This window comes from Scyliorhinus torazame, chromosome 11 (assembly GCF_047496885.1).
Source record: "Scyliorhinus torazame isolate Kashiwa2021f chromosome 11, sScyTor2.1, whole genome shotgun sequence".
NCBI classification, from domain to species: domain Eukaryota; kingdom Metazoa; phylum Chordata; class Chondrichthyes; order Carcharhiniformes; family Scyliorhinidae; genus Scyliorhinus; species Scyliorhinus torazame.
The window spans coordinates 165,984,558-166,012,085 of NC_092717.1; the positions used below are offsets into that span (position 1 = coordinate 165,984,558).

The 27,528-nt window shown below is 48.2% G+C and overlaps 1 protein-coding gene across 4 annotated transcripts in view; it reads right to left on the bottom strand.

Annotated features, from left to right (window-relative positions):
* Positions 1 to 27,528, bottom strand: part of LOC140385628 (matrix metalloproteinase-16-like) — a 374,928-nt gene that overhangs the window by 123,928 nt on the left and 223,472 nt on the right. The window lies entirely within an intron of this gene.

Below are 27,528 nucleotides of genomic sequence, written 5' to 3' on the forward strand. Positions count from 1 at the left end.
TGGGTTTCCTCCGAGTGCTCCGGTTTACTCCCACAAGTCCCGAAAGGGGTGCTTGTTTGGTGAATTGGACATTCTGAATTCTCCCTCAGTGTACCCGAACAGGCGCCGGAGTGTGGCGATGAGGGGATTTTCACAGTAACTTCATTGCACTGTTAATATAAGCCAAAGAGAAAATGCTGGAAAATTTCAGCAGGTCTGGCAGCATCTGTAGGGAGAGAAAAGAGCTAGCTTTGAGTCCAGATGACCCTTTCTCAAAGCTAAAAGACAGAGAAAGTGGGAGATATTTATACTGTGGAGTGAGAGTGAAAGATGAGTCATAGCCACAGAAACCCAGGGAAATGGGGTCCTAATAGCCACAGAAACCAAGGGTAAAGAGTGCTAACGGCAGTCCCCAGAGAGAACAAAAGGTGTGAAAGGCCAAACAGCAGAGAAACTAATATCAGAGGATGAACTGTGACAGATGTCGAGGGAGGGGAAGGGGGGAGCAAAAAGGAGAAAGGGTAAGGAAAGGTGGATAAGATAACCAGGGGCTGGATAATCAGGGGATGGTTTAGCACAGTGGGCTAAATAGCTGGCGTGTAATGCAGAACAAGGCAGCAGCGCGGATTCAATTCCCATACCGGCCTCCCCGAACAGGCGCCAGGATATGGCGACTCGGGGCTTTTCACAGTAACTTCATTTGAAGCCTACTTGTGACAATAAGCGATTATTATTATTATAAGATGGGGGGTAAATATGTAGAAAGAAAGACAAGAAAGAAAGAAATGGTAAAAGACAATTGAAATTAAATGGGATGAAAACAAATGGGTCGAGGTGGGGTAGAGTTAACCATCTGAAGTTGTTGAATTCAATGTTGAGACCGGAAGGCTGTAGCGTGCCTAACCGGAAGATGAGATGTTGTTCCTCCAGTTTACTTGAGCTTCACTGGAACATTGCAACATGCCAAGGACAGACATGTGGGCATGGGTGCAGGGTATTGTGTTAAAATGGCAAGCAACGGGAAGGTCAGGGTCCTGAATGCGCAAAGACCGAAGGTGGTCAGCAAAGCAATCACCCAGTCTGCATTTGATCTGTCCGATATAGAGACCACATTGGGAGCAGCGAATGCAATCGACCAAATTGAAAGAGGTGCAAGTGAAACGCTGCTTCCCGCATTAAGTAGGTTTAATGTAAGCCTACATGTGACACTAATAAAGATTATTATTTTTTAAGGCCTCAGACAGGATACAGGATAAATTAACGTGGATAAATGTGAAGTTATCTACTTCAAACAGAGGAACAGAATAGCAGAGTATTATTTAAATGGTGATAGACTGAGAAATGTTGACATACAAGGGAACTTGAGTATCCTAGTACACCAGTCACGGAAAGAAAGCATGCAGGTACAATAAGTGGATAGGAAGGCAAATTGTATGTTGGCTTCCAATGCCAGAGGACTTGAGGATGTCTTACTGCATTGTACAGGGTATTGATAAGACCTCAGCTGGTGCATTGTGTGCAGTTTGGATCTCCTTATCTTAGAAAGCATATACTTGCCATAGAAGGAATGCCCCGGACTGATTCCTGGGATGGCAGGAGAGATTGGGTTGACTGGGCTTATATTCATTGGAATTTAGAAAAATGAGGGGGGATCTAATTGAAATCTATAATAATAATCTTTAATGTCACAAGTGGCTTACATTAACACGGCAATGAAGTTACTGTGAAAAGCCTCTAGTCACCACATTCCGGCGCCTGTTCGGGTACACGGAGGGAGAATTCGGAATGTCCAAATTACCCAATGGCACTGTGGGAGGAAACCGGAGCACCCGGAGGAAACCCACGCAGACATAGGTAGAACATGTAGACTCCGCACAGACAGAGAACGAAGCTGGGAATCGAACCTGCGTCTCTGGCGCTGAGAGGCAACAGTGTTAACCACTGTGCTACCATGACACTGGGTGCAGGGATGTTATTTCCTCTGGCTGGGGGAGCTAGAACAAGGGGTCACAGTCTCAAGATAAGGGGTAGACCACTCATGACTGAGGTGAGGAGATGTTTCTTCACTCAGAGGGTGGTGAACCAATGGGATTCTCTACCACAGAAAGTTATGGAGTCAAATTACTGAATATATTTAGGAATGAAAGAGATAGATTTTTAGACACGAAAGGTATCACAGGCCTTGGGGAAAGTGCAGGAAAATGGTGTTGAGATACAGGATCAGCCATGATCATGCTGAATGAACGAGCAGGCTTGAAGGGCTGAATGGCCTACTCCTGCTCCTATTTTTCTGTTTCTATACCTACCCTTGCTCCACTTTTGTTTTGGCAACACGGGTGGAGAAGGCAATCAAGAAGGCATACGGCATGCTTGCCTACATCGGTAGTGGCACTGAGTATAAAAATTCACAAATTATGCGGCAGCTGTATAAAACCTTAGTTAGGCCACACTTGGATCAATTTTGGTCACCACACTACCAGAAGGGGATGTAAAGGCTTTAGAGAGGGTACAGAAGAGGTTTACCAGGATGTTGCCTGGTATGGAGGGTATTAGCTATGAGGAGAGGTTAGATAAACTCGGTTTGTTCTCACTGGAATGATGGAGGTTGAGGGGTGTGGTGTACCTTGGTTAAACCTAGGGGTTTACCATTGGCTGTATAGTATAGTAGCTCCTCCCTGATAGGCTGGGTATAAGAACCCGTGCCGTCCCAGCAGCCCTCATTCTGTACCTGAGCTGCTGGGGAACAGTTCTAGCTTATTAAAGCCTTCAGTTGGACTACAACCTCGTTCTAGTAGTTATTGATCATGCATCAATTTAATAAGCTAGAACTAAGTAGAAAGAATGGACCTCCGAATCAAGCCGGAGTGTCTGCAACTCAGTCCCCACGCGACAAACTCAGCGACGATTTTTAAACACTGGCTGGCGTGTTTTAAAGGCTACCTTGAGACCGCTGGAGGCACACCCTCGGGGGAGCAGAAACTGCACGTCCTGCACTCAAGAGTAAGCCCAGAGATCTACACCCACATCGAGGAGGCGGAAGATTTTAATGCAGCAATCGAACTTTTAAAAGCACACTATATTCGCCCAGTAAATTAGGCCTACACTCATCACCTGCTTGCAACAAGACGACAAACCCCGGGGAATCGTTGGAGGAATTCTACCGCACGCTATTGGTGCTGGGCAGAAGCTGTGGCTGCCCGCAGGTTTCGGCGAGCGAGCACACGGAACTCCTAGTCCGGGACGCCTTTGTAGCAGGTATGAGCTCTTCAGAAATCCGCCAGCGTCTTTTAGAGAAAGACACCCTGGGACTGAGGTGCATGGGTCCATGGACGTTGCCTGCAGGAACGCCCGATCCTACGTGCCCGACCGCCCGGCGGCCATCTGGGCAGCGTGGAATCCCGCAGCGGCCGCCCCAGAGACCTTCCCTGCTTCCCCGCAGGCCTGCGCTGTAAGGAATCCCGTCAACCCCGATGGACCCCGTTGCTTCTTTTGCGGGCAGGGAAAACACCCCCGCCAGCGCTGCCCGGCCCGCACATCCATCTGCAGGGGGTGTGGCAAAAAGGGCCATTTCGTGGGGGTCTGCCAGGCACGAGCAGTGGCCTCGGTCTCCAGCGGCGACTCCGGACCTCCACAGCGAACTTCTCCAGGGGCCCCGGGCGGCCAGCGGTCGCCGTCACCCCGTATCACGGACACCACGCTGGAGGGATGACGCCGTCATTTTGTCCACCCCCGACCACCATGTGTGACCAATGGGAGACGCCATCTTGGATGCCCCAGGGCCCCAGCTCGGCCGACCACGCACTGCCTGAACAAAATCCACAACTACTGCGCCTGGCCTCGGTGACCCTGGACCAAACTCGACCTCGAACACTCTCAACAGCAACAACGACCGTCTTCATCAACGTCCATGAGACGTCCTGCCTGATCGACTCTGGGAGCACGGAGAGATTTATACACCCCGACACGGTAAGGCGCTGTTCCCTCTTTATCCACCCTGTTAATCAAAGAATCTCCCTAGCCTCCGGTTCTCACTCTGTAGACATAAGAGGGTTCTGTTTAGCAAACCTCACAGTCCAGGGAAGGGAATTCAAAAATTTCCGCCTTTATGTTCTTCCCCACCTCTGCGCAGCTACACTCCTGGGTTTAGACTTCCAGTGTAACCTGCAAAGTCTGCCCTTCCAATTCGGCGGCCCTATCCCCCCCTTACTGTCTGCGGCCTCACGACCGTTAAGGTCGACCCGCCTTCCCTGTTTGCGAACCTCACCCTGGATTGCAAACCCGTTGCCACCAGGAGCAGACGGTACAGTGTCCAGGATCGGATCTTTATTAGGTCAGAGGTCCAAAGGTTAGTGAGGGAAGGGGTCATTGAAGCCAGCAATAGTCCCTGGAGAGCTCAAGTAGTGGTGGTAAAGACCGGGGGGAAGCATAGGATGGTCATCGACTACAGTCAGACCATCAACAGGTTTACGCAGCTGGACGCGTACCCTCTCCCCCGCATATCCAACCTCGTAAACAGGATCGCGCATTATAAGATCTTCTCCATGGTAGACCTCAAGTCCGCCTACCACAAGCAACCCCTCCGTACTAGTGACTGCAAATACACTGCCTTCGAGGCAGACGGGCGGCTCTATCACTTCTTAAGGGTTCCCTTCGGTGTCACTAACGGGGTCTCGGTCTTCCAGCGCGAGATGGACCGACTGGTTGACCGGCACGGTTTACGGGCAACATTCCCGTATCTCGATAATGTCACCATCTGCGGCCACGACCAGCAGAACCACGACACCAACCTCCGAAAATTTCTCCAGACCGCTAAAATCCTTAACCTAACATACAATAAGGATAAATGCGTGTTTAGCACCGACCGTCTAGCCATTCTCGGCTACGTAGTGCGAAATGGAGTTAAAGGCCCCGACCCTGAACGTATGCGCCCCCTTATGGAGTTCCCCCTCCCCCACTGCCCCAAGGCCCTGAAGCGCTGCCTAGGGTTTTTCAGTTACTACGCCCAGTGGGTCCCCAACTACGCAGACAAAGCCCGTCCCCTGATCCAATCCACAACTTTCCCCCTGTCTATAGAGGCCCGCCAGGCCTTCAGCCGCATCAAAGCAGACATTGCAAAGGCCATGATGCACGACATCGACGAGTCCCTCCCCTTCCAGGTCGAGAGCGATGCGTCCGGCGTAGCTCTGGCGGCCACCCTCAACCAAGCGGGCAGACCCGTGGCCTTCTTCTCCCGTACCCTCCATGCTTCCAAAATCCCCCACTCCTCAGTCGAAAAGGAGGCCCAGGCCATAGTAGAAGCTGTGCGACATTGGAGGAATTACCTGGCCGGCAGGAGATTCACTCTCCCGCTCCTCACTGACCAATGGTCGGTTGCTTTCATGTTCGATAATGCATCGCGGGACAAGATAAAAAAAGATAAGATCTTGCGGTGGAGGATCGAACTCTCCACCTACAACTACGAGATCTTGTATCGTCCCGGGAAGCTAAACGAGCCTCCTGACGTCCTGTCCCGCGGCACATGTGTTATTGCACAAGTGGACCGCCTCTGAACCCTCCACGAGGACCTCTGCCACCCGGGGGTCACTCGCTTTTTCCATTTTGTTAAAACCCGCAACCTGCCCTCCTCCATTGAGGACGTCAGGACAGCCACCAGGGACTGCCAAATCTGCGCTAAACCTAGTGATTTACCATTGGCTGTATAGTAGCTCCACCCTGATAGGAGGGGTATAAGAACTCGTGCCGTCCCAGCAGCCCTCATTCTGTACCTGAGCTGCTGGGAACAGTTCTAGCTTATTAAAGCCTTCAGTTGTACTAATACAGCCTCGTTTTAGTAGTTATTGATCGTGCATCAAGGGGCGACCTGATAGAAGTCTACAACATTATGAGGAGCATGGACAGAGTGCTTTTTCCCTGGGTGGGTGCGAATTACTAGGGGACATAGGTTTAAGGTGCGAGGACAAAAATTTAGAGGAGATGTGCGAGGGAAGTTTTTTTATACAGAGGGTAGTGGGTGCCTGGAACTCGGTGCTGGAGGAGATAGTGGAAGCAGATACATGACAAATACATGAATAGGATGGTGATAGAGGAATACGGACCCCGGAAGTTTTAAGGCAGCATGGTCGGCGCAGGCTTGGAGGGCCGAATGGCCTGCTCCTGCGCTGTACTTTTCTTTGTTCTTTCTTTGTTCTTTGTTGACTTTTTAGATGGCGGGACAGGAAATCCCACCATCTGAATACTTCAGGCCATTATCTTGTCTCGGTGCCCAATCCCAATTATCTTTCAGCCACCCCATTAATGCTGACTGGTAAATGCTGGGATAAAATTTACTTTCTTCAATTTCTACTATGTTCTTCAGGCAGTAAACCATGGAAAATGAGAAAATCACGCTTTCTAATACTCTTGTCCATACAATCAGCATAATGAAACTGAAAAAATGAAGTGATTTCCTGCTTTGATATATTTTATCTTGGTGGACCCATTTTTGTCTCACTTGCTAAGTCTCACAAGCTAACAGGTCAAATGTTCGGATAAAAGTATTTAAAATTATCTCTCTTCTTTGAACTTTGAATAAGATTTGATTTGAGAAAATGCTTGGGCTTTGAGTTCCATGGCTCTTGTTGCGTGTTCCTCCGTGCTTTATTTTGTGTCATTACTCAAACATTTGCATGTTAATTCCCAGAAGTGTAGACTTTCTCTGAACCATATTGTGAACCATCCAAAAATATGATTTAAATAGTGAACTTTGATCGTTCCGGCAGGGTTGTATGAATAGCTTTTCAGAAGAAGTTAGAAGAATTAAAACGTATTCTAACTTCTGGGTAACCCTCAGGCGACCACTCCCCGCCCTGCGCTGGCCTGATTTTCACCTCCCCATCCCAAACCTAACTGGATACCTTCCTGACCCAACTCTCCTCCAGCTCTGCAGATCCACCAACGCCCCCAACAAGACCCCACCTGCAACTCAACCACCTCCCCCACCCCTCCCAGATCTGACCTCTCTCAACACCGACCCACATCCCTGATATTCGAATCCCCACCTCACCCGATGGCTCAACACCCCCCCGCTCAGCTCTGTCCCACCCACCCAATGTCTGTCCTTCCCCACCCCTCCAATCCTATCCCCTTACCTTCTCCCTGGCTGGTCAATTTCAATTGGATCTTTAAAGTTTCCCGGTTTAAACCTAGAAACTAGGGGCACGATTCTCCAACCTCATTGCGCCCTCGCTTGAGCAAAATGAGGCCGGTGAATAGCAGGTGAGACCGAAAACGAAAACCGTGCCAGGCGGCAAACAGTTGCGATGCAGCCGGCCGACTCCCATCGGCAAAATCGGGATCCTCAGGGGAACAGGCATCCCTCCTGGCCTCCAGTGCGTCTAGGAGCCTCCACAGATCTGCATTCCTAAATCTTGGGGCTGGTCTCCTGGGCGCCAATTTGTGAGCTGGCTGAGCATGTGCTTAAGTGCTGCTCAACCTTGTTAGCTGGGAGTTGACAAATCGGCAGGTGAGCCTTCATTTGCGGCGAGAGGCTCATACGGCCTTGTTTAGTGGACCAGTTAATATTGAATAGCGTTTCTAGCCTCGTCGGCCTCGTATCGAGAAGCTCACGGCAGTTCCTGCTCGCTACCAGACTTAGGAATTTATCCAGAGAATCACACCCTAGGTTTCTAGTGCCCTAAAAAAGGGACATGTCCTCCTCCAATCCGACTCTGCCGGATTGTGTTGCTGGGCTTCAGAGGTAGCTTTGCTGCCTGGATCTCGCTCGGCCCGAGTCGGAAGGTTGGGTGAGACAGGCTCAGAAGAAATGTGGGGTAGGCAAGAGCAGATGGATTGGCAATCTGATGCTCCAAGGAAGTTAGGGCCAATTAATATCACTCAACGGCTAGAACATTTCAGGTGGCGGAGCTTCCCTTGCTGCAGTGGGCAGTGAACACATTGCTGCCGATACTGCCCGCCCTGCAGATATTCAATGCTCCAACATGCATTGGTTGACTGGCGATGCTCCTCATTCCAGAGGAATTCTGCCTCACTGAGCTACCAGACAATCTGACTGTTTTTTAAAATAAATTTAGATTCCCCAATTAATTTTTTCCAATTAAGGGGCAATTTAGTGTGGCCAATCCACCTAACCTGCACATCTTTTGGGTTGTGGGGGCGAAACCCACGCAGACACAGGGAGAATGTGCAAACTCCACACAGACAGTGACCCAGAGCCGGGATCGAACCTGGGACCTCGGCGCTGTGAAGCAGCAGGGCTAACCCACTGCGCTGCCCTGACAATCTGATTGTTGGCTACTCTCTGATCTCAGAATCTGCAGTGGATGGGACTGGGAGTGCAGCAGTCCGCAGAGTCGCAGTTGTGGGAGTCTAGGGCAGGACAAGTGTTGGGGGTCTCTGGCCAGGCTGAGGTGGTGAAGCCCGGGGATGGGCGGGGGGGGGGGGGGGGGTGTTGATGGACAGGCTCAAGGCGGGGTAGTGGAAGCAGGGGCCACACATTTGAGGGAATATCCGATGCCAAAAAACAGCCATTGACGTTGTGTCTCCTGCCCCACCCTGAAGCATGAATATAGGGTTACTTTTTTGGGCTCTCTCAACCTTGAATTCTTCCCGCCAGCCAGAAAATTTCAACTGGGTGGGAAATAATCATTAAGTGTTACTGTTAACAGATCATTTAAGGACCTCAACTGGGGCAAGGTATAGGGTGGAGCGGCGATGGGGGTGGGTGGGTGGGTGGTGGTGGTTGGTGACTGGCCCATGCCGCACCTAGGAAAACCATTCAAATAATTTTAAGCCCCCCCCCCCCCAACCCACAAACCCACCATAAATCTATCCCTGTGAAATAGGACAGCACAGCCATTTACTCAAACCTTGTCTCACCAAGCATTGGCTGGGTCTGCCTTCGGGGAGATTGAAGGGGTACATGTGCAAAAGACACAAATGTCCGATTTAAATCAGTAAGAAGTCTCACAACACCAGGTTAAAGTCCAACAGGTTTGTTTCAAACACTAGCTTTCGGAGCACTGCTCCTTCCTCAGGTATAAATCATTAGTGAATGCTCTTACATCACTGTTCAAATTGATATAGGGAAGTGTGAGACTATTATATAAATTAATACACTCAAAGCACAAAACAAAGTTTTATTCCAACCCCAAAAATGGCAGAGCTGAATTTGTAACAAGGATGCTGAGATGAATGGTTGCCATCATTATGGTGATGATCGCTTCTCACATTTTAGAAGTTCCACTTAATTAGCCAGATATGATGTAACATGTTCTACTCTGGCTTCTTGGTAATAAAAGTGTGGAGTGTAACTTGTTAATCCTGAAGCCATTGCAATACAAATGTTAACCTTTGAGTGTTAAAGCCACGACTTACCAAATACTAAGCTCATTACTTTTACTACTCCACTGTTCTCAATAAATGTGGATACAATCCAAAAACAGAATTTATCAAAATCACATAAGTCCACAGCATGACCCTTGCAAAACGTAGAATGGTTGTGAAAGCAAACTAAGAGCTCCTTGGGGTTTCAAAACCATGCACTTGCATGGTTTCATTTGTTATCAGAAGTTCATTATCAGAGTGATCACCCACTGGTAATCATTTCCTCAAATGATAAATGTTTGGAATGAACAGTCAGAGTAGTAAAGGGAAGCATATTTCATTGTTTGAAATCCAATTGGTTGCTTTGATAGAGTTATTGTACTAGCCAGAAAAGCTTTGATGGGCACAAAGGCCTTTCCCTCAGTTTTGAATGATGTTCCAATCATGTCCAGAATTTTTTTACAATGATAGAATCTCTACAATGCTGAACGAAGCAATTCAACCCTCTGAAAGAGCACCCTATCCAAGCCCACTTCTGCACCCGATCCCAATAACCCCTTAACCTAACCTACACATTTCTGGTCACAATTTAGGGTGGCCTATCCACCTAACCTGCACATCTTGGACTGTGGGAGGAAAGCAGACCACCCTGAGGAAACCCACGCGACATGGAGAGAATATGCAAACTGCTCCACACAGTCACCCAATGCCAGAATTGAATCTCGGCCCCCAGAGCTGTGAGGCAACAGTGCTAACGACTGTGCCACTGTGCCACCCTAACAGAGGAAAGAGTAACCATTGTTACATAGCATGTTTAAACATGAAATTCCTTTCCTCTGCTGTGTCAGAAGTACTTATGAATTGAGTATTTCATTGCTTTGGGTGACAAATGGAATAAAAATATTACTATATTTTCACTGCTAAATGAGCTACAATCAAGGTTATTTTAGCATTAATAACTTTGTACAGAGACTATGGGGTTTGGTTTGTTACTTGAATATAAATTAGTCTGTTTAATATTTTCACAGGTTTTGCTTCTATGGGACAGCAGCAATAAATCTTTAAAGTTACTGTAACACAAGATCCAGATTTTCATCCACGGGTCAAGTGTAGAGTCAGGAGAACTCTTGGCTCTGTTAACCGGACTTTTAACAATGTGCATTCACGTGTCAGGTTTTTGTTCTGGGGAGCCAGGCTATATTGGGAGAAAAGGTGTACCAGTCTGGAAGTAGTGAGGAGTTGGAGGCAGGTCTGGTGCAGGCTGGGTGACTTAGGCACATATAAAAAGTGGTCCTTCAGAAAAAGTAAGAGGTCTTACAACACCAGGTTAAAGTCCAACAGGTTTGTTTCAAATTCACTAGCTTTCGGAGCACTGCTCCTTCCTCAGGTGATTGTGAGGTGAACATTCAACTGAGGAAGGAGCAGTGCTCCGAAAGCTAGTGATTCGAACCAAACCTGTTGGACTTTATCCTGGTGTTGTAAGACCTCTTACTGTGCTCACCCCAGTCCAGCGCCGGCATCTCCACATCATGGTTTCAGAAAAAGGTTGCTTGTCCATGGATAGCTTTCTGTGCCTTAGAGGATACGCCATTGCCTTGTCAGGTGAATGTGAACATTGTAAATGTTGTCTACTGACCCTAGAGCAGATGCCCATCATGGGCATTCCCTGTGGGAGAATTGTCATTGTTGCTGCCTCATCAAAGTGTATTCTACTGATCACTTAAAGCATGGAGTGGATTCACCAGGCACAGCCACAGAGATGGCATTGTCTCACCACCACTATCTGGTATAGATATTTTGAAGTGATGTAGTTCGTTGCCAAGATTCAGTGGATGAATGGTCAACAGTGTGATATTAATTCGCCATCCACTTGCCCGTTGCCATCTTTAAGGATGCACCCACACTGTTGACCCTTGACTAGGTCAATCATGGATGCATACTGTCATGGCTTAAGAGTGTGACTAAGAGAGAATAAAGCAGTTAGTTGGACTGCCAGTGGTCATGGAGCAGAGGATGTGACCTTGAAGTCATAACCACAACATCCATGGCACCAAGTAAGTGCACAGCCTCTCTCTCCACTGTACCGTAACAGTAATCACTGATGATGTGCAGTAAGCACCAACAACTGAATGACAGCATTGTAATCTGAATTGCTCATGACCCTTTTGCGTTACATTGATAGAATTTCTCTCAGAGGAGACGCAGGGGGAAGGATGGGCCCAGCTGCCCCAAGCTTCTCTAACCAGGATCTTCAAGTGTTAGTGGATGAAGTCCAGAGGAGGAGATTTGTCCTCTACCCTGCTCACCATTGAAATCCATCTACCACAATCAAGAAGATATGGCTACAATAATGACTGCAGCAAGCTTGGCAGAAGAGCATATGCATTCCTGGGTTCAATGACCTGCTGTGTTCCAGCAAGGCGAGGAGCTTGGCTTTTCCACAGAGAGCCCCAATGGAAGTGTCATATTTGCATGCAGCAGCAAAGTTGTGATAACTGGCATATACATCTGTTTCAGCATTCAGGCTTGTAAGTGTAAGCAGCTCATGTACGTACAAACACATGTGAAGAAGTACTGTGATGTACAGATGGGGTGAAATACCCCTGTGCGGACAAATATCAGGCTAACATCAATTTATGTTAGCGTTGCTAACCAAAAGGGTGAAGAATGATAAAAAGATGGCCCAGACTGTGGTGGAGCAGCCTGGCTGAGAACAATTTGCTGTCTGTTGGTGATGGTGAATCACCATTAGCAGGTGATAATGACAGTGTTAAACTAACCTTGGAACATGTTGGTAATGATGGAAGTCATGATGTCAGTTCACAGAGCACAAATGGGACATTGGTTTGAGAGGGCATGCAATGAGTTGTGTCATTAAGCATAGTTAAGGTATGGCATGCGTCAAAGAGTGCTTTCACAATGTGAAAGACTATGCATAAATATCTCATTTTGTGTTTCTTTAAAAAAAAAAAAAATTTTAAGCACCCAATTCATTTTTTTCCAATTAAGGTGCAATGTAGCGTGGCCAATTCACCTTCCCTCCACATTTTTGGGTTGTGAGGGTGAGACCCACCCAGTCACGGGGAGAATGTGCAAACGCCTCACGGACAGGGACCCGGGGCTGATATCGAACCCGGGTTCTCAGCACCGTGAGGCAGCTGTACTAACCACTGCACCACCATGCCGCCCTCTCATTTTGTGTTTCGAGTAGGTTCCACTCTGTTTACTCACTAAACATTGCCCCACCCCCATCACAGCTCATGCCACCTCTTCCCATTGGCATCAGGAGAAGGAAGAGATTACATCTTCCTAGCTCACACTCCACCAACTCAAATACCAACACTTTGGAGGGATGTAGTATGTGTGTCGGGTCCGTAGCATAGGGTGAAAGTCACGGCACCAGAGTGACAGAGTGAAGGAGGTGTCAGAGTCAGAGGCATCTGTGTACTGTGCCCTCAAAGGAAGGAGGAAAGTCACGATGATGCTCCAGTATGCAGGAATGTGGCACCTCAGGAGTCACATTTTGGGGCTTGCTATTTCATAGATTTCATGGAATCCCTACAGTGCAGAAGGAGGCCATTCATCCCATTGAGTCTGCACCGACCCTCTGAAAGAGTACCCTACCTAGGCCCAATTCCCCATCCTATTCTGCACTGTAAATTCTATGATTCCTGTAAGCCCACCTAGGGGCAATTTCGCTGAGTCAATCCACCTAATCTGCACATCTTTGGACTGTGGGGGAAACCGGTGCACCCGGAAGAAGCCCACGCAGACCATCACCCGAGGTTGGAATGGAACCCAAGTCTCTGGCTGTGAGGAAGCAGTGCTAACTATTGTGCCAAACCTGCCACCCAATGTATCCAATTTGGCCAATCAGACACAGATGTGAAGACATCTGGTAGAGTTCCCTGAGGCAGCGTGAGCTCTTAGATGCAATTGAAGGAGTCCATAACTGTCCTGAGATCCACACTTTCTCCGGGACTCAACCACATCTGCTCTGACCATAAGAGACTGGCCACTCCCTTGGAGACATACATGCAGCAACACTCAAAGTGGATGGAAGAACAGTATCTTGGTAACAGTGACCATAATGCAGAATCCACCGTCCTTACCTGACTCCAGACACACAGCAATGTGGTTGACTCTTAACTGCCTGCTGAAATGGCCGAGCAAGCCACTCAGCTTAAGGGAAGGCAGGGATGGGATATAAATGATGGTCCAGCCAGCAATACTGACATCCTATAAACAATAGAGAGAGGGAAAAAAACTGCATCCCCTTAATGGGATGCTTGCAATGTTGCCACAGTGATTGTTGAATTGGGTGACTGCTGCACACCAATGCAAAAGGCATTTAAGAGTCATATAATCATAGAATGTACAGTGCAGAATGAGGCCATTTGGCCCATTGCGCATGCACCGGCCCTTGAAATGAGCACCCTACTTAAGCCCACACCTCTACCCTATCCCCATAACTCAGTAACCCTACCGAACCTTTTTGGACACTAAGGCCAATTTATCATTGCCCATCCACCTAACCTGCGTGTCTTTGGACTGTGGGAGGAAACCGGAGCACCCGGAGGAAACCCACGCAGACACGGGGAGAACGTGCGGACCCGCACAGACAGTGACCCAAGCCGGAATCGAACCTGGGCCCCTGGAGCTGTGAAGCACAGTGCTAACCACTGTGCTACGTGCCACCCCTAAAGAGTCAACCACATTGCTGTGGATCTGGAGTCTCATGTAGGCCAGACCAGGTAAGGATTGCAGATTTCCTTCCCTAAAGGACATCTTGAGGCACAACAGTTGAGAGTGGCTGGTTACCTTCCCAGCCATCGGCAGGGCATGGGGGTTGATGGATTGTAACTCGAGGTGCTGCTGGGCCACGTGATATATATCTGTCGCCACTCACGGCTTAACCTCAGTTTAGGTAAGACGTCCTAGGTCTGTACACCCTTTCCATGCGTTGATAACTGCTTATCCTGCCTCTAATCTTTCTCCTTCCTGGTGCATAGGCAGCAGACTCTTCCTTGTAACATTCTACTTTCCCACTGACCTCCAGCTGCTGGGAATGGTTGGTTTCTATGGTCTTTATGTGCAACGGTGCCATGCTCATCTCCAACTTCATTTGTACAAGGTGCAGTGCACTTCTTGAGCGCAATGTTCTTCCTGGCACCTGTGTGCATGAGTCAGTCGGGGCACAAATAATTGTCCTGCAAGTCCACCAGCCCAAATGTTTTACACCTTTGGCAGTTGGTATTGGGTTTGTGCCAATTCTGGGGCAGTGAAGGCAAGCTTTAAGCTAATTCTTACAAGGGTATCTGCAAAGCAGGATAAGCTCAGGGAAAATTTCTGCTCCATGCCTCTGAAGTAGGAAGGGGAACATTTGGTTGTGATTTCCACTCTTAATCACGATCTGATATAAAATGATCCTATGTGGATACTGAGTGGAAGACATGATTTGGCTCAGCTGCAATGTTCCCCATGGTCAAAAAGCCTGCAGACATTCGTTGCTTAGGCTTAGACATGAAGAAAAGCCTGTCTGCTGAGGGTCTGAAGGGTACTCAGCATCTATTGACCCATATCAAAGCATGAGTAACTGCCTTCGGGACAGGGAAAATGAAATCAGGGAAAGGCATGAATGACCATGAATTACTCGATGAACCGTTATGTAAATTTGTATAGAATGATCCAGGATATTTAATATTCATGAATCAACTAGGAAAATAAACCATGCTCATTTTAGCCTGTAACAGTCCTTGCCTTGACAGATGTGCACACAGTCCTTCACGCACATTCATACACATACAGATCTGTGAGTGATGGTTGAACAAATTCACAATGCTGCCTCTGAATGCCTGAATCAAGCAAGCGAAAAATGTCAAAGTTCCAGGAGCAGCTAAAACTGAAGAATCACAGTCAAAGGCCACTCTCATTTAAACATAGTTCCAGCACCTAACTTGACAGTGCAACAGAATGACAAGAAACATTTTGAAAGCCTGACAATGGCTGACATTGCACAATATTAGAACAGAGATGCAGCGGACTGTGCTTTTGGATAGAAATTCATCTCAGGCAGAGAAGGGAATTATCAGATTGGTGAGAAGGCAATTATCAGATAGGACATGGGTTATTTGCAAAACCCAATTTTTCATTCCACGAATTGCAATAGAACTGAATATTAGATGCTGTGTGCAACATGTGACCAATTTGATACTGCCCATTCTGCAACAATTGAGATTGAAATCCTACCTCTTCATATTTCAAGAAAACGTAACAGCACGTACATTTTCAGATTTTAGCATACCGCAGATTTAATAGGGGAGGAATAAAAATTGACTGGCTTTACTGTTTATTTGTTTTCCTAACGTGTTCACTTTGAACTGGCTGTGCTGAAGTATGCAGTGGGGTCCCATGGAGGTCAGAATTACCTTTTTGTTTTACAAAAATTTTAATTAATTGACGCAATGGGGTGCAGTGCTCTGACTGTGAGATGTGGCAGGTCCGGGAGGCTTCCAGCGTCCCGGATGGCTTCATCTGCAGAAAGTGCACCCAACTGGAGCTCCTCACAGACCGCATGGTTCGGTTGGAGCAGCAATTGGATGCACTTAGGAGCATGCAGGTGGCGGAAAGCGTCATAGATCGCAGTTATATAAATGTGGTCACACCCAAGGTGCAGGCAGAGAAATGGGTGACCACCAGAAAGGGGAGGCAGTCAGTGCAGGAATCCCCTGTGGTTGTCCCCCTCTCGAACAGGTATACCCCTTTGGATACTGTCGGGGGGGATAGCCTATCAGGGGAAAACAACAGCAGCAGCCAGAGCAGTGGAACCACGGCTGGCTCTGATGTTCAGAAGGGAGGGTCAAAGCGCAGAAGAGCAATAGTAATAGGGGACTCTATAGTCAGGGGCACAGATAGGCGCTTCTGTGGACGTGAAAGAGACTCCAGGATGGTATGTTGCCTCCCTGGTGCCAGGGTTCAGGATGTCTCCAAACGGGTAGAGAGCATCCTGAAGGGGGAGGGCAAACAGGCAGAGGTCGTTGTACATATTGGTACTAACGACATAGGCAGGAAGGGGCATGAGGTCCTGCAGCAGGAGTTCAGGGAGCTAGGCAGAAAGTTAAAAGACAGGACCTCTAGGGTTGTAATCTCGGGATTACTCCCTGTGCCACGTGCCAGTGAGACTAGAAATAGGAAGATAGAGCAGCGAAACACATGGCTAAACAGCTGGTGTAGGAGGGAGGGTTTCCGTTATCTGGACCACTGGGAGCTCTTCCGGGGCAGGTGTGACCTATATAAGGACGGGTTGCATCTAAACTGGAGAGGCATAAATATCCTGGCCGCGAGGTTTGCTAGTGTCACACGGGAGGGTTTAAACTAGTATGGCAGGGGGGTGGGCACGGGAGCAATAGGTCAGAAGGTGAGAGCATTGAGGGAGAACTAGGGAATAGGGACAGTGGGGCTCTGAGGCAGAGCAGACAGGGAGAAGTTGCTGAACACAGCGGGTCTGGTGGCCTGAAGTGCATATGTTTTAATGCAAGAAGTATTACGGGTAAGGCAGATGAATGTTATCTATATGGACCTTAGTAAGGCCTTTGACAAGGTCCCTCATGGTAGACTAGTACAAAAGGTGAAGTCACACGGGATCAGGGGTGAGCTGGCAAGGTGGATACAGAACTGGCTAGGTCATAGAAGGCAGAGAGTATCAATGGAAGGATGCTTTTCTAATTGGAGGGCTGTGACCAGTGGTGTTCCACAGGAATCAGTGCTGGGACCTTTGCTGTTTGTAGTATATATAAATGATTTGGAGGAAACTGGTCTGAATAGTAAGTTTGCAGACGACATAAAGGTTGGTGGAATTGCGGATAGCGATGAGGACTGTCAGAGGATACAGCAGGATTAGATTGTTTGGAGACTTTGGGCGGAGAGATGGCAGATGGAGTTTAATCCGGACAAATGTGAGGTAATGCATTTTGGAAGGTCTAATGCAGGTAGGGAATATACAGTGAATGGTAGAACCCTCAAGAGTATTGAAAGTCAAAGAGTTCTAGGAGTACAGGTCCACAGGTCACTGAAAGAGGCAACACAGGTGGAGAAGGTAGTCAAGCAGGCATACGGCATGCTTGCCTTCATTGGCTCGGGCACTGAGTATTAGAATTGGCAAGTCATGTTGCAGCTGTATAGAACCTTAGTTAGGCCACACTTGGAGTATAGTGTTCAATTCTGGTCGCCACACTACCAGAAGGATGTGGAGGCTTTGGAGAGGGCGCAGAAGAGATTTACCAGAATGTTGCCTGGTATGGAGGGCATTATCTATGAGGAGCGGTTGAATAAACTCGGTTTGTTCTCACTGGAACGAAGGAGGTTGAGGGGTGACCTGATAGAGGTCTACAAAATTATGAGGGGCATAGACAGAGTGGATAGTCAGAGGCTTTTCCCCGGGGTAGAGGGGTCAATTACTAGGGGGCATAGGTTTAAGGAGCGGAGCGGAGAAGGCTAGTCCATTTCAGCGGTGGCAGTGCGGAAGTGATTTCTGGGAGGTAAGTCTCTCCTTTAAATTTTAAAAAAAATTTTAGTGTTTAAGGTGGGAACAGGAAGTCGACCCGCGGACTTCTGGGAAGACCCTCACCAATAAATTCTGGTGGAGAGGAAACCCGAGACACTACACGTGTAGTGTCTCCCACCCGCCCTCCTCCTCTAACCTAATAATAAAACCCATTGGTGTGAGGTAAGTACCATATTTTATTATTATCAATATTTTTTTTAATATAAAAAATTTAATTTAGTTGTTAGCCAGATCTTGGTAGAAAGTTAGAGGGATGGCAGGGAAGGGAGTGCAATGTTCCTCCTGCAGGATGTTTGAGGTGAGGGATGCCGTTAGTGTCCCTGCTGATTTTACCTGCAGGAAGTGCTGCCATCTCCAGCTCCTCCAAGACCGAGTTAGGGAACTGGAGCTGGAGTTGGAAGAACTTCGGATCATTCGGGAGGCAGAGGGGGTCATAGATAGCAGCTTCAGGGAATTAGTTACACCAAAGATTGGAGATAGATGTGTAACTGTAAGAGGGACTGGGAAAAAACAGTCAGTGCAGGGATCCCCTGCGGTCGTTCCCCTGAGAAACAAGTATACCGCTTTGGATACTTGTGGGGGGGACGACTTACCAGGGGTAAGCCATGGGGTACGGGCCTCTGGCACGGAGTCTGTCCCTGTTGCTCAGAAGGGAAGGGGGGAGAGGAGCAGAGCATTAGTAATTGGGGACTCGATAGTCAGGGGCACAGATAGGAGATTTTGTGGGAGCGTGAGAGACTCACGTTTGGTATGTTGCCTCCCAGGTGCAAGGGTACGCGATGTCTCGGATCGTGTTTTCCGGGTCCTTAAGGGGGAGCAGCCCCAAGTCGTGGTCCACATTGGCACTAACGACATAGGTAGGAAAGGGGATAAGGATGTCAGGCAGGCTTTCAGGGAGCTAGGATGGAAGCTCAGAACTAGAACAAACAGAGTTGTTATCTCTGGGTTGTTGCCCGTGCCACGTGATAGTGAGATGAGGAATAGGGAGAGAGAGCAATTAAACACGTGGCTACAGGGATGGTGCAGGCGGGAGGGATTCAGATTTTTGGATAACTGGGGCTCTTTCTGGGGAAGGTGGGACCTCTACAGACAGGATGGTCTACATCTGAACCTGCGGGGCACAAATATCCTGGGGGGGAGATTTGTTAGTGCTCTTTGGGGGGGTTTAAACTAATGCAGCAGGGGCATGGGAACCTGGATTGTAGTTTTAGGGTAAGGGAGAATGAGAGTATAGAGGTCAGGAGCTCAGATTTGACGTCGCAGGAGGGGGCCAGTGTTCAGGTAGGTGGTTTGAAGTGTGTCTACTTCAATGCCAGGAGTATACGAAATAAGTTAGGGGAACTGGCAGCATGGGTTGGTACCTGGGACTTCGATGTTGTGGCCATTTCGGAGACATGGATAGAGCAGGGACAGGAATGGATGTTGCAGGTTCCGGGGTTTAGGTGTTTTAGTAAGCTCAGAGAAGGAGGCAAAAGAGGGGGAGGTGTGGCGCTGCTAGTCAAGAGCAGTATTACGGTGGCGGAGAGGATGCTAGATGGGGACTCATCTTCCGAGGTAGTATGGGCTTAGTATGAGGTTAGAAACATGAAAGGAGAGGTCACACTGTTGGGAGTCTTCTATAGGCCTCCAAATAGTTCTAGGGATGTAGAGGAAAGGATGGCGCGGATGATCCTGGATAAGAGCGAAAGTAACAGGGTAGTTATTATGGGAGACTTTAACTTTCCAAATATTGACTGGAAAAGATATAGTTTGAGTACATTAGATGGGTCGTTTTTTGTACAGTGTGTGCGGGAGGGTTTCCTGACACAGTTTGTTGACAGGCCAACAAGAGGCGAGGCCACATTGGATTTGGTTTTGGGTAATGAACCAGGCCAGGTGTTGGATTTGGAGGTAGGTGAGCACTTTGGGGACAGTGACCACAATTCGGTGACGTTTACGTTAAGGATGGAAAGGGATAAGTATACACCACAGGGCAAGAGTTATAGCTGGGGGAAGGGAAATTATGATGCCATTAGACGTGACTTGGGGGGGATAAGGTGGAGAAGTAGGCTGCAAGTGTTGGACACACTGGATAAGTGGAGCTTGTTCAAGGATCAGCTACTGCGTGTTCTTGATAAGTATGTACCGGTCAGGCAGGGAGGAAGGTGCCGAGCGAGGGAACCATGGTTTACCAAAGAAGTGGAATCTCTTGTTAAGAGGAAGAAGGAGGCCTATGTGAAGATGAGGTGTGAAGTTTCAGTTGGGGCGATGGATAGTTACAAGGTAGCGAGGAAGGATCTAAAGAGAGAGCTAAGACGAGCAAGGAGGGGACATGAGAAGTATTTGGCAGGAAGGATCAAGGAAAACCCAAAAGCTTTCTATAGGTATGTCAGGAATAAGCGAATGACTAGGGAAAGAGTAGGACCAGTCAAGGACAGGGATGGGAAGTTGTGTGTAGAGTCTGAAGAGATAGGCGAGATACTAAATGAATATTTTTCGTCAGTATTCACTCAGGAAAAAGATAATGTTGTGGAGGAGAATGCTGAGCTCCAGGTAAATAGATTAGATGGCATTGAGGTACGTAGGGAAGAGGTGTTGGCAATTCTGGACAGGCTGAAAATAGATAAGTCCCCGGGACCTGATGGGATTTATCCTAGGATTCTCTGGGAGGCCAGGGAAGAGATTGCTGGACCATTGGCTTTGATTTTTATGTCATCATTGGCTACAGAAATAGTGCCAGAGGACTGGAGGATAGCAAATGTGGTCCCTTTGTTCAAAAAGGGGAGCAGAGACAACCCCGGCAACTATAGACCGGTGAGCCTCACGTCTGTAGTGGGTAAAGTCTTGGAGGGGATTATAAGAGACAAGATTTATAATCATCTAGATAGGAATAATATGATCAGGGATAGTCAGCATGGCTTTGTGAAGGGTAGGTCATGCCTCACAAACCTTATCGAGTTCTTTGAGAAGGTGACTGAACAGGTAGACGAGGGTAGAGCAGTTGATGTGGTGTATATGGATTTCAGCAAAGCGTTTGATAAGGTTCCCCACGGTAGGCTATTGCAGAAAATACGGAGGCTGGGGATTGAGGGTGATTTAGAGATGTGGATCAGAAATTGGCTAGCTGAAAGAAGACAAGGGGTGGTGGTTGATGGGAAATGTTCAGAATGGAGTTCTGTCACAAGTGGAGTACCACAAGGATCCGTTCTGGGGCCGTTGCTGTTTGTCATTTTTATCAATGACCTAGAGGAAGGCGCAGAAGGGTGGGTGAGTAAATTTGCAGACGATACTAAAGTCGGTGGTGTTGTCGATAGTGTGGAAGGAAGTAGCAGGTTACAGAGGGATATAGATAAGCTGCAGAGCTGGGCTGAGAGGTGGCAAATGGAGTTTAATGTAGAGAAGTGTGAGGTGATTCACTTTGGAAGGAATAACAGGAATGTGGAATATTTGGCTAATGGAAAAGTTCTTGAAAGTGTGGATGAGCAGAGGGATCTAGGTGTCCATGTACATAGATCCCTGAAAGTTGCCACCCAGGTTGATAGGGTGGTGAAGAAGGCCTATGGAGTGTTGGCCTTTATTGGTAGAGGGATTGAGTTCCGGAGTCAGGAGGTCATGTTGCAGCTGTACAGAACTCTGGTACGGCCGCATTTGGAGTATTGCGTACAGTTCTGGTCACCGCATTATAGGAAGGACGTGGAGGCTTTGGAGCGGGTGCAGAGGAGATTTACCAGGATGTTGCCTGGTATGGAGGGAAAATCTTATGAGGAAAGGCTGATGGACTCGAGGTTGTTTTCGTTGGAGAGAAGAAGGTTAAGAGGAGACTTAATAGAGGCATACAAAATGATTAGGGGGTTGGATAGGGTGGACAGTGAGAGCCTTCTCCCGCGGATGGAAATGGCTGGCACGAGGGGACACAACTTTAAACTGAGGGGTAATAGATATAGGACAGAGGTCAGAGGTAGGTTCTTTACGCAAAGAGTAGTGAGGCCGTGGAATGCCCTACCTGCTACAGTAGTGAACTCGCCAACATTGAGGGCATTTAAAAGTTTATTGGATAAACATATGGATGATAATGGTATAGTGTAGGTTAGATGGCTTTTGTTTTGGTGCAACATCGTGGGCCGAAGGGCCTGTACTGCGCTGTATTGTTCTATGTTCTATGTTCTAAGGTGAGAGGGGCAAGGTTTAGAGTAGATGTACGAGGCAAGTTTTTTACGCAGAGGGTAGTGGGTGCCTGGAACTTGCTACCGGAGGAGGTGGTGGAAGCAGGGACGATAGTGACATTTAAGGGGCATCTTGACAAATACATGAATAAGATGGGAATAGAGGGATACGGACCCAGGAAGTGTGGTAGATTGTAGTTCTTTGACCCAGGCTTGAGTTCAGGGAATCTAGTTTTGAAGTGTGTGAACGATACAAGAGTTGACAACGCAGTAAATAGTGAGTGTAATAAATAGGTGAATTCAGGAGGTCATAGACACATGGCAGATGCAATTTAATACAGATAAATGTGCAGTGCTCAGTTTGGGAGAAACAACCTGGAGATACAACATGATCTAAATGGCACCGTTTCGAAGGAGAGGAGAGAGATCTGGATGTATACATTAGAAATCCTTGAAGGTGGTAGGGGAGGTTGATAAGGCAATGGAGAAAGTGTTTTGGATACTTGGTTTTGTAAATAGGACGGTGAACATAAAAATACAGAAGTCTTGCTAATACTTTATAAATCACTGGCTGAACCTCAGCTAAAATATTGTGTAAAACTCTTTTCTCATTCGTTTATGGGTGTGGGTGTTCCTGACAAGGGAAATATTTATTTCCCCTCCCTAATTGCTCTCAATGAGGTGACAGTTAGTCACCTTCTTGAACTGCTGCCTCTCGGTGTACTGTGTTGGTAGGTAGGGGAGTTCCAGGATTTTGACCCAGAGTTGATGAAGGAATGGCAGGGCAATTCTGAGTTAGGATTGTGTAACTTGGAGGGGAAAAGGCAGGTTGCCGTGGGTTTGAAAGATGCTGGCCAGGATTTTTAGGACAGCGAGGTTTCCTCCCTGCCATCAAGGAGTCGGAGGAGAATGCACCCCGGCCTATGCTGCCTGCCTGCAGCCATTTAACGCACCAACACAAGTGTAAATTGCTTGGGAGCGGGACATTATACCCTAATTCGGGACATAGTCCTACTTCAAAAAGCTGCTGGCCAAACCAATTGGCTAGCAGCTCTCTAGTCCATACAGTGCTGCAGTGGACAGGTTTAAAATATATTTTTATTGGCATTTGTATTTAAAAAGAACTACATAGACAAAGAACAATATAAGAACAACGGTAATAGAAGTTAACACAATACAAACGACAAAACATGAGCCCCACGCTGTCACCATGTCCATGACTGAGGTGTCAGTACTATTTAACATTGTTTACAATCGTGTTTGTTTGTAGAGTATTTTGAAGGGTTCTTCCTGTTGCTCTTACAGCTTAGCGGTAGGAGTTGCACCCAGCTTTGCTCATATATTAACATACGTTGCTGGGACCCTTCTTCTCGCTTGCTGATTGTCTTCATTTCGCTGGGGAGGGGAGGGATGTCCTGTTCCCCCTCAGAGTTTTTGAGGGAGGGTGGGCCGGTCTGTTTTCCAGGTTTAGCCTGTGAGGGAAGGATTTGCGTTCCCTCCCATGGGTGGCCCTCCTCTCCGTTCCGCCTCCACTATTTGCAAGCTCCCTTCCTGCCAGGCAGCTGTCCCTGTCCCCCCTTTCTACCCCCGTTCCCTAACTGCCTCCCAGTTAGCTGGTTTTTGCGGACAGATCTGTGAAGAGACTTGTGAACCTTTTCCACGTTGCGTTGGAGCCTCTCCTCGGACCCTCTTATTGAAATTTCTTTCTAGTCTCAGCAACTCGGCCAGACCAGAGAGCCATTCTGGGGTCCTGGGCGGTACTGCCGACTTCCAATCTAGGAGAGGTCTCCACCTGGCGATCAGTGAGACCAAGGTCAGGGCATTCTCTCCCTTCCCCATCCAGAGCTCTGTGTGCTCCAACACCCCGAAGACCGCCACAGATGGGCACAGCTCCATCTCAACCCCTACCACTCTGGACATAGCCTCGAAGAAGGCCATCCAGAACTACCCGAGTCTGGCGCAGGACCAAAACATGTGGGTGTGGTTGGCCAGGCCCCCCTGACACTGCTCGCACTTATCCTTCACCACTGGGAAGAACCCCCTCATGTGTGACTTGAAAGGTGCTTGGTGCACCACCTTGAACTAGGCTTAGCCTGGCGCAGGAGGAGGTGGAGTTGATCCTCTGCAGTGCCCGATCCAGAGTCCTCCTCCTATTTCCATGTCTATCTCCAGTTAAGTTTTATGGGTCTCATCATGGGGAGGGGAGGTGAGGCCCAAGGTTGACGGCAGAAGAGAAGGGCTGGAGATGTTGGTGGAAGGCTGGGTGGAGGCATAGGAAACAGGGAGGAGGTATCTGTATGGCCCAATCCTTTTTGGAGAGGGCAGAACCCAATGTTAAAGGGAGGCTGCTGATGGTAGTAAGCCCCGCTCTCCCCCCCCCCCCCCGCTGTGTTCTCACCCTGGGTTGGCTAAGGTTACTTTTTACTTTGGGCTTTGTCGGGCTCTTGCCAGCCTGAAAATTGAGGCTGGGCAGGAAATGACCCTTAAGTGCTTAATAATTGCCACTTAAGGGACTCAACTGATTCAAGGGCAGGTGGGCCAACCTAGGTCAGGGTGGGCGGGAAACTGGTGGGAAGGCCACCTAAGGAATTTTATGGCCAAGCCCCAACTAAATACCCATTGGTAAGGGAAATATAAAATTCTGCCCGCTTTCACTGAACGTGTGGTAAATTGATGTAGTGCATCTTGGGCTTTAGGAATGATGTCAAGATCATGGCAAGGGCACAGAGGTGGTTTATTAGGATGGTGCAAAAATTTTAGTTACGTCAAGAGATTGGGATTGGTTTCCTCAAGAGCGGAAAACTCTAACGGGCGACCTCTTGATGTATTCAAAGCGATAAGGTGTTTTGATGGAGTCAATCGGGAGAAATTTTACTCTGGCAAGTGGTTTAGTAACCAAGTCATAGATTTGAAATAATTGAAAAAAGAACTCTGGACTGAAAAGGTGGTCGGATCAGATTTCGGCGTAACTTTAAAAAGGCAACTTGACATCCAATTGAAGAATTAATTTGCAGGTTTATAGAGAAAAGGCTTGTGTGTGTGGCTTAAATTTGTCAGATCAAAAAGCTGGCTCAAGCATGATATACTGAATGTCCCACTTTTATGCTGTATAATTCTATGATATATTATTACATTCCAAATAAGAACAGCATTTTTTTTAACAGCAGTGGAAGATTTCTATTTACCACTGGGTGCAGGGAAATTGTAACACCCTCTTTGCAAATGGATTCAGCATTTTGCTACACCTAAGACAAGAACTATATCTTCCCCTAGTAAGTATTTCTGCTTTAAAACCCTCCCGATCAACGTGCTCCAGGCTATTGAAGAAGAAGGGCACTGTTCCAGTGAGATATTAGTTTGCTGAAGAGTTTGCTCTCAGTCCACACAAGGCACATGAAATATAAAGTGGCAGCTGGAAAACTTACATCAGTCATTTCCTGGGCCTTCCCCAGAGCTTTATAATAAATATCACATTAATTAGAAGCTGCTGACTTGAAAATCTCACTGTAAATTAAAATAGACTCATCAACCTAACTACTCTCCATAGAATAATGAATAAATAATACATTCCCAAATGTTTGTTTTTCCATTGTGGAGGGACTAATAAGTTCATTTGCCAGAAGTAAAAATTCCCACAATGAAATGTGAAATAAAACATTTACAATTTAATCACATTAATATATGAGCATCCTCGGTAATGAGGCTCAATGCAAGTAAGTCAGTAAGACAAATGACCAAATCTACTTCTGTGTTCTATAAGACTCTATGATGTGATATGTGGCAATGATACAAGGTAACTGTGCACTGAATCTTCCCTGCTGTCTGTGTCCTACATTGGCTTCCTTTCACGCTCCTCTTTCTTTCCTGGCCAAGATCACAGTAATATGAAATTGCGTGAAGTTTTTTTGCTGTGAACAAATGATTTGGCTCTACTTGAAGTCACCCACTGTATCCACACGCACCCCACTAATCTTTACTTCAAGGGAAATGGAATATTTGTCTGATCATATATGTGCCGACTTAAAGTGGCCTCTACTGTATAAAGACATGGGGCTGGATTCTCCGCAGCCCCGTGCCAAAATCACGTTTGGCATGGGGGCAGAGAATCGGCGTTTAGCCCGACTCGGGCCCGCGCTGCTGCCGCGATTTTCCGGTCCCTGGAGAATCGCTCACATGCGAATTACGCGGCGTGGCTGGGGGGGGGGGGGGGGGGGGGGGGGGGGCATTGCCAGAGGCCCTCCTAGCAATACTCCGGTCCTGACTGGCCGAATTCCCGATGGCATGGCTCGAGACATGTCTGGCCAGTCGGGACTCTTGCGCGGCAGCTGCGGACTCAGTCTGCGGCTGCCCTAGTGGGGGGGGGGCGCGGGGATCAAGCACCGAAGGGGGGGGGGGGGCAGATCGGTGGGACCTTGTTTGTTGGTCCAGATCCGCCGGCTGAGTCCACCATTGCGTTCTGAGCGGCTGCTGGAGGCCGCCACCGTGCACAGGCGCGGACTTGGAACCGGGCGTGCGGGGACCCGTATCCACAGCTAAGCTGCGAGAATCATTCCGGGTCCCTGCCAGCTCCCTGAAGGTAAGTGAATTGTTCTTTATTTTTTTCAATAAAGTCTGGAGTGAAAAGCCAGCGTTTTACGCTGGCCTGGGGACATAGCCCCATTTTTAGAGAATCCCGCCTGGCTGATGTCGCAATTGGGAAACAAATTTGGTGGAGAATTCGGTATCAGCGGAAAACTGAGGTTGGTGCCATGCGCCAAACGGAATGCCATGCTCCAGTCCCCCGACAGCGAAGTAAAAGCGTTCCACACCGCATGCTGTCATGAGCATGCAAATTGTATAGTAAAGACCATTGGCATATATTTACGAGCCTGACCCGACATCTTTTGGGTCTTCCACGATGCTCCGCTTCCACCAGGAGGAATTACTGATGGCGAGGTTCACTTGTGATATTTCAAATCAGTACCCAGGCGCCATGGCAGCCGAGTGTGCAGGAGAGGGTACATACAGTGTCCAATATCGTTATAGTGTGCTGACAGTTGTGCCGCTGGCTGTGGGGTGTCTGCCAGGGCCAGGGGTAGGAGCGGGGGTGGCTTGGAGGTGGGTTGTGGGTCAGAGTGGCTGGGCACGGCCATTGCTGCAGCCTGCAAGGCAGCAATGTGGCTGTGCACGCCACTGACTGCCCACTGGGGTCTTAGAGCCCAGGGTCATATTGGTGCACCCCCCAGGCCACCCCGCTAGATAGCCTCTGGCCACAGCCAACCCATCAATGGGATGGGCATTCTCCAGCACAACCAGTGCCACCATATTGGCTGGGGTGAGGATCGGCATTGCGCGAGTTCTACGTGGTGCTGCTGCTAGCCCATTAACGGGACCTGAACCGCTCTGGGACTGGCACTGCTTTCGTCCATGTAGAACACTCGCTGTTCAATCCGGCGTCCGCATTTAGTCTCTCAAACAGGGAATTCGCCCTGTTAGATATCAGATTCATTTCCATTTATAGCCACCTTACTTCTTAGAATATTC